This window comes from Nomia melanderi, unplaced genomic scaffold, assembly GCF_051020985.1.
Source record: "Nomia melanderi isolate GNS246 unplaced genomic scaffold, iyNomMela1 scaffold0154, whole genome shotgun sequence".
Lineage (NCBI taxonomy): Eukaryota > Metazoa > Arthropoda > Insecta > Hymenoptera > Halictidae > Nomia > Nomia melanderi.
This window is the reverse complement of record NW_027475269.1, coordinates 77,501-85,000: the sequence shown is the minus strand read 5'-3', so window position 1 is coordinate 85,000 and position 7,500 is coordinate 77,501. Positions and strand designations below refer to the sequence as shown.

The 7,500-nt window shown below is 49.7% G+C and overlaps 2 non-coding genes across 2 annotated transcripts in view; both read left to right on the top strand.

Annotated features, from left to right (window-relative positions):
- Nucleotides 1-4,963: 4,963 nt before the first annotated feature.
- On the top strand, nucleotides 4,964-5,118 carry LOC143175680 (5.8S ribosomal RNA). Its single transcript, XR_013000379.1, has one exon. It is a non-coding gene; the product is annotated as a 5.8S ribosomal RNA (ribosomal RNA).
- Nucleotides 5,119-7,169: 2,051 nt separating this feature from the next.
- Nucleotides 7,170-7,500, top strand: part of LOC143175674 (large subunit ribosomal RNA) — a 4,008-nt gene continuing 3,677 nt past the window's right edge. The window contains exon 1 of the ribosomal RNA XR_013000374.1: nucleotides 7,170-7,500. This exon is cut by the window's right edge and continues 3,677 nt beyond it. This is a non-coding gene — a ribosomal RNA (large subunit ribosomal RNA).

Here is a 7,500-nt window from a genome sequence, read left to right as displayed (position 1 = left end):
CTTCGTTGGAATTACCGTCGCTGGCATTGTAAACTCCAGATGACCTTGTGATTCCTTCGTCGGGCACTGGTAAAGGGTGGCGATGATGCGTTCTATAATAGAAATACCCGTCGTAGCGTTTCTTCCGAGTCAACCCGCTCACGAAACTCTCTCTCGTCGTGGAATCCCCGCGTCGGAGAGTAAAACGCGAATTCATACTATGAAAACTTACGTCTCTCGACGATGGGACGATCCACGCGAAGAGTTGTTTACGTGCACGCGTATGGTGCGATTGCGTCGATTCGCTTTTCTGTACGGGGAGAAATAGAACGTTGAGTTGACTTATCGGGTCTTCGTTGGAATTACCGTCGCTGGCATTGTAAACTCCAGATGACCTTGTGATTCCTTCGTCGGGCACTGGTAAAGGGTGGCGATGATGCGTTCTATAATAGAAATACCCGTCGTAGCGTTTCTTCCGAGTCAACCCGCTCACGAAACTCTCTCTCTCGTCGTGGAATCCCCGCGTCGGAGAGTAAAACGCCGAAGGCTTACTATGAAACTTACGTCTCTCGACGATGGGACGATCCACGCGAAGAGTTGTTACGTGCACGCGTATGGTGCGATTGCGTCGATTCGCTTTTCTGTACGGGGAGTAATAGAACGTTGAGTTGACTTATCGGGTCTTCGTTGGAATTACCGTCGCTGGCATTGTAAACTCCAGATGACCTTGTGATTCCTTCGTCGGGCACTGGTAAAGGGTGGCGATGATTCGTTCTATAATAGAAATACCCGTCGTAGCGTTTCTTCCGAGTCAACCCGCTCACGAAACTCTCTCTCGTCGTGGAATCCCCGCGTCGGAGAGTAAAACGCGAATTCATAGTATGGAAACTTACGTCTCTCGACGATGGGACGATCCACGCGAAGAGTTGTTACGTGCACGCGTATGGTGCGATTGCGTCGATTCGCTTTTCTGTACGGGGAGCAATAGAACGTTGAGTTGACTTATCGGGTCTTCGTTGGAATTACCGTCGCTGGCATTGTAAACTCCAGATGACCTTGTGATTCCTTCGTCGGGCACTGGTAAAGGGTGGCGATGATTCGTTCTATAATAGAAATACCCGTCGTAGCGTTTCTTCCGAGTCAACCCGCTCACGAAACTCTCTCTCGTCGTGGAATCCCCGCGTCGGAGAGTAAAACGCGAATTCATACTATGAAAACTTACGTCTCTCGACGATGGGACGATCCACGCGAAGAGTTGTTTACGTGCACGCGTATGGTGCGATTGCGTCGATTCGCTTTTCTGTACGGGAGAGAAATAGAACGTTGAGTTGACTTATCGGGTCTTCGTTGGAATTACCGTCGCTGGCATTGTAAACTCCAGATGACCTTGTGATTCCTTCGTCGGGCACTGGTAAAGGGTGGCGATGATGCGTTCTACAATAGAAATACCCGTCGTAGCGTTTCTTCCGAGTCAACCCGCTCACGAAACTCTCTCTCGTCGTGGAATCCCCGCGTCGGAGGGTAAAACGCGATATATAATAGTATATGCCAGTGGTTCGCGCGCGTCGTCTCTGAGATACGCGGTCGACAGAGTTCCGAAAACACGTGATGTGCCACGATTTCCGTGCGTCTTACATCTTTCGACGATGGGACGATCCACGCGAAGAGAACGTTCGTGCTTGCGTGAGGTGCAACAGCGTCGATTCGCTTTTCTGTACGGGGAGAAATAGAACGTTGAGTTGACTTATCGGGTCTTCGTTGGAATTACCGTCGCTGGCATTGTAAACTCCAGATGACCTTGTGATTCCTTCGTCGGGCACTGGTAAAGGGTGGCGATGATTCGTTCTATAATAGTAATACCCGTCGTAGCGTTTCGACCGATGTCACCCGCCACGAAAGTCTCTCTCGACGTGGAAACCCCGCGCCGAAGAGTAAACGCGAAGGCTTACCATACGAAAGAAAACGGTATTATACGCCTGTGGTATGTGCGTCTCGGCTCTGTGATACGCGATCGGCAGAGTTACAAAAAAACGTTGATGGGCCACGATTTCCGTGCGTCTTACATCTTTCGACGATGGGACGATCCACGCGAAGAGTAGTTACGTGCTCGCGCGAGGTGCGATAGCGTCGATTCGCTTTTCTGTACGGGGAGAAATAGAACGATGAGTTGACTTATCGGGTCTTCGTTGGAATTACCGTCGCTGGCATTGTAAACTCCAGATGACCTTGTGATTCCTTCGTCGGGCACTGGTAAAGGGTGGCGATGATTCGTTCTATAATAGAAATACCCGTCGTAGCGATTCGGCCGAGTCACCCGCCACGAAACTCTCTCTCGTCGTGGAATCCCCATGTCGGAGAGTAAAACGCGAAGGCTAACTATATAAGAAATATATAGTATTATTTATGCCTGTGGTTCTCCGTTTGCCCTACTCTCAGATACGCGACTCGGAGAGTTACGAATAATCGTGATGGACCACGATTTCTGTACGTCTTACATCTTTCGACGATGGGACGATCCACGCGAAGAGATCATTCCTGCTTGCGTGAGGTGCGATAGCGCCGATTCGCTTTTCTGTACGGGGAGAAATAGAACGATGAGTTGACTTATCGGGTCTTCGTTGGAATTACCGTCGCTGGCATTGTAAACTCCAGATGACCTTGTGATTCCTTCGTCGGGCACTGGTAAAGGGTGGCGATGATTCGTTCTATAATAGAAATACCCGTCGTAGCGATTCGGCCGTGTCACCCGCCACGAAAATCTCTCTCGTCGTGGAATCCCCGCGTCGTAGAGTAAACGCGAAGGCTTGCTATAGAAGACTATAGTTTATACGCCTGTGGTTCACCGGTTGCCTGCTCTCCGGGGTACGCGATCGCGCAGGAGTTACGGAAGAACTTGATGGGCCACGATCTCCAAGCGGCTATATCTTTCGACGATGGGACGATTCACGCGAAGAGAACGTTCGTGCATGCGTGAGGTGCGATAGCGTTGATTCGCTTGTCTGTACGGGGAGAAATAGAACGATGAGTTGACTTATCGGGTCTTCGTTGGAATTACCGTCGCTGGCATTGTAAACTCCAGATGACCTTGTGATTCCTTCGTCGGGCACTGGTAAAGGGTGGCGATGATTCGTTCTATAATAGAAATACCCGTCGTAGCGTTTCGACCGATGTCACCCGCCACGAAATTCTCTCTCGTCGTGGAATCCCCGCGTCGGAGAGTAACCGCCGAAGGCTTGCTATAGAAGACTATAGTTTATACGCCTGTGGTTCACCGGTTGCCGGCTCTCCGGGGCACGCGATCGCGCGAAGGTTACGGAGGGACGTGAAGCGCCCGAGCAATGAAACGTCCGCAGGAGGAAACGAGCAACCGCCGAACATTGTTTCGCGACGTTTCCATAATGTATTGTCGTTTCGCTCGCATCCCGCTTCTTTCCCCTAGTTTCCTCGACGCGTAGTTTCGCAGCCTTAGTGGACGAATCATTCTCGATTCGAGGAAAGATATGCAGTGGGGCGTGCAATGAGCCCGCCAGAGACCACGATCTCCAATGCGTCTTTACATCTTTGGACGATGGGACGATCCACGCGAAGAGAACGTTCGTGCTTGCGCGAGGTGCATTAGCGTCGATTCGCTTTTCTGTACGGGGAGAAATAGAACGATGAGTTGACTTATCGGGTCTTCGTTGGAATTACCGTCGCTGGCATTGTAAACTCCAGATGACCTTGTGATTCCTTCGTCGGGCACTGGTAAAGGGTGGCGATGATTCGTTCTATAATAGAAATACCCGTCGTAGCGATTCGGCCGAGTCACCCGCCACGAAACTGTCTCTCTTTCGTCGTGGAAACCCCGCGTCGGAGAGTAAAACGCGCGAAGGCTGTGACTGTAACATATATATATATATATACACAGTATACAATGCCTGTGGTTTTTGCGCGTGTCGGCTCTTCGGTATACGCGATCGGCCAGAGTTACGGAGGGACGGTGAAGCGCACGAGAAATTGAAACGGCCGCACGATTGGAACCGAGCAACCGTCGAACATTGTTTCGCGACGTTTCCATAATGCGTTTTCGTTTCGCTCGCATACCGCTTCTTTTCCCCTAGTCTCTGAGACGCGTTTTCGAGCCGTTCTTCTACTATCGATTCTCGTAGAGAGAAGGGACCGGGTAGTCTGGAAGTGGAACCCGCATCTTGCGTGTACCGTACACGGAATTGAGAGGACCGGCCGTGAAGCTCGTTTTAAAGCCGTGCGTCTGACACCCAACTCTTGCGCGCCAATTTCGCGGCAAGAGATAATATGGGACGAATGACCGGCAAAGAGCCAGCTGTGAAGTCTGTTTTTTTAATCGAATCCGTGGACGTGTGTATGCCGTAGCGTCGCTCGTCGTGTTCGTTCATGGTCGTTCCGAGAGAAAGAACGAAAGCGGTAACGAAGGGACCGGCCGTGAAGCTCGTTTTAAAGCCGCGCGTCTGACACCCAACTCTTGCGCGCCAATTTCGCGGCAAGAGATAACATGGGACGAATGACCGGCAAAGAGCCAGCTGTGAAGTCTTTTTTCATTATTTGCTTTCAATCGATCGATCGGTACGATTCGTGCAACGTTTCGCGCGATGCGACGCGAAAACATGCGCGCAACAATAGATGCGTCTGATCGGAAGAACGCGAGGGTCGACTGCACGCGATGGATTCAGTATCGGGTAGGATACAAAATATATCCCCGTCGTTTCCACGCGTGCGAGTCTTCTGCGTCTTTCGCGGGTTTTTGAATGCACTATACGCCCGGAACGTCGAGAAATATATACATATTACTTGAACGTTTTTCGTCTCGAAAGGCTTCGGTGTCGTCTCCAAGGCGACGCCTGAATCTCCTTCGCGCGCTGGTCGGAGATTCAGGTATCAACTTTTATCTTCTCTTTGAAAGAAGAGAGATATTAGGTCGAACAAGTGAGAATAAAATTATATATGTGAAATATAAAATTTATACGATTACCCTGAACGGTGGATCACTTGGCTCGTGGGTCGATGAAGAACGCAGCTAATTGCGCGTCAACGTGTGAACTGCAGGACACATGAACATCGACATTTCGAACGCACATTGCGGTCCACGGATACAATTCCTGGACCACGCCTGGCTGAGGGTCGTTTACGTACCATACACTGCTTGCGTAGCTCTGTCAAATCCCCGCCGTCGTTCACCTCTTCGGATCGAACGTTTTTTTACCGAAGGGCGCAAAGAACGTCTCTGAGTCGGGTTAAGAGAAGGATGCTACGTACGAGCGAACGATGGGTGTCTCGTCGGCGTTTGTCGCGGACACGCGAAAATTCTGTGAATTTCACGGACAGTGTACGTTCTAGTTGTTGCAAAACGATCGGAATCGTTTGTATGGACTCGCGTGAGTGTTCGCGGCGTCGTGCGTCGTTCAATTACGACCGCCCGCGGATACCGCTCCACTGCGATATGGATCTGAGCGACAACTTTTTCGGCTGTTCGTGAGATGAACGGTTTCGTGTGTTTAGAAAAATTTTTTTTCCCGCGCTCCCGACGTCACCTGAAATGATGCGTCAGAGGTGAAAGAAAATATTAAGAAGTCGAGAGAGAGAGACTACACACGTTTTATTCATATTTTGTATACCGTGCGTGAGACGGATGTGCACGACACGTCGTATGTCGGTATATTACCGACTGGCCCCAGGGAGATTGTTTTCTTCCTCTCTTACGAATGAGATGTACGTTTCGGAGGATCGTCGTTACCGAAACACACGGCAAAACGAGACTTCTCGCAGCAGAACCTTTATACACAATACACATCGACTCTTTTTACCCCGAGAGAGAGAGAAAAGGTGTATTTCTTTTTTTTATTTTTCGAATTCGACGCACGAACGCTTTGACGACTGGAGAAAAACACGGTGTGTGTTAAAATCGTGCGGGACGAGCATGCGTATTCGTAACGGGTCGAATAGTTCTTATTCCCCGTCGTCGCGTGTCCTCGCTGGACCACCACCGTGCGCTTCCGCCACGTTCAGTTGAATTTCGAAATATATATATATAAAAAGAATCACCATATACTCTCTTTCGGGAGGTGTATTTTTATCGGTTTCTGCTATAGAGAAGAGACGGAGATCGTGTTGTGAGGTGTAACGTTTCTGTATCCCCGTTTCGGAGGATCGTCGTTATCGGCGGAACACACGTCAAAACGAGACTTCTCGCAGAACCTTTATACACAATACACATCGACTCTTTTACCCCGAGAGAGAGAAAAGGTGTTTTTCTTTTTTTTTTATTTTTCGAATTCGACGCACGAACGCTTTGACGACTGGAGAAAAACACGGTGTGTGTTAAAATCGTGCGGGACGAGCATGCGTATTCGTAACGGGTCGAATAGTTCTTATTCCCCGTCGTCGCGTGTCCTCGCTGGACCACCACCGTGCGCTTCCGCCACGTTCAGTTGTATTTCGAAATATATATATATAAAAAGAATCACCATATACTCTCTTTCGGGAGGTGTATTTTTATCGGTTTCTGCTATAGAGAAGAGACGGACGATCGTGTGTGACACCACGTGGTAACGTTTCCGTATCCCCGTAAAATACGTTTATCTTTTCTCGTAGAAAAGAGAGAGGAAGAGGCAGGAGCTCCTCTTTGGCGAGGCTTTCGAACGTCGCGTCCCGTCCGCCGGAATATAATGATATAAATATATAACCGCCGCCGACTTTGTGCGAAAGCGTTGAAACGAACGCGTCGGTCGCCCCATGGTGTGTGTTTGTCGTGTCTTCTTTTCCTCTTCTGCACTTCTCTTCACTGTCGATCGCGAGACCGCGCGAGATCCGCTTCGGTCGTCCAGTCCCCGAAAATTCTTCTCGGACGGGCGTTAAAGTTAACCGGAGCGCGAGATCGTCTAGCGAGAGTCTTTTTCGCGATCGAGTAAAATGTGATAGAAGAAGGAGAAGAGTGTAAAAAGAGAATATAGACACGCGACGCAGCAGAGACCACTGGTGAGGCGCATAAGACGCGTTCGCGAACGATTTTTCGCGACGATACGGAGTCGCGCGTGTCGCGGTATATTTATCATTTATATACGTTATAATATGAATATTGTTGTGTTCGAACGCACTCTCCTCTAGACTTTGTTTTTTTTGCCTTTGAGCGATTTTTATGAAATTCGATTGAATTTTCATACAATTCACGTTCACGACGACCTCAGAGTAGGCGAGATTACCCGCTGAATTTAAGCATATTACTAAGCGGAGGAAAAGAAACTAACAAGGATTTCCTTAGTAGCTGCGAGCGAACAGGAATTAGCCCAGCACTGAATCCCGCGGTTCCGCCGTAGGGAAATGTAGTGTTCAGGAGGGTCCATTTATCCCGTGACGTCGAACCGCGTCCAAGTCCATCTTGAATGGGGCCATTTACCCGTAGAGGGTGCCAGGCCCGTAGCGACCGGTACGCGTTTCGGGAGGACCTTTCCTTAGAGTCGGGTTGCTTGAGAGTGCAGCCCTAAGTGGGTGGTAAACTCCATCTAAGGC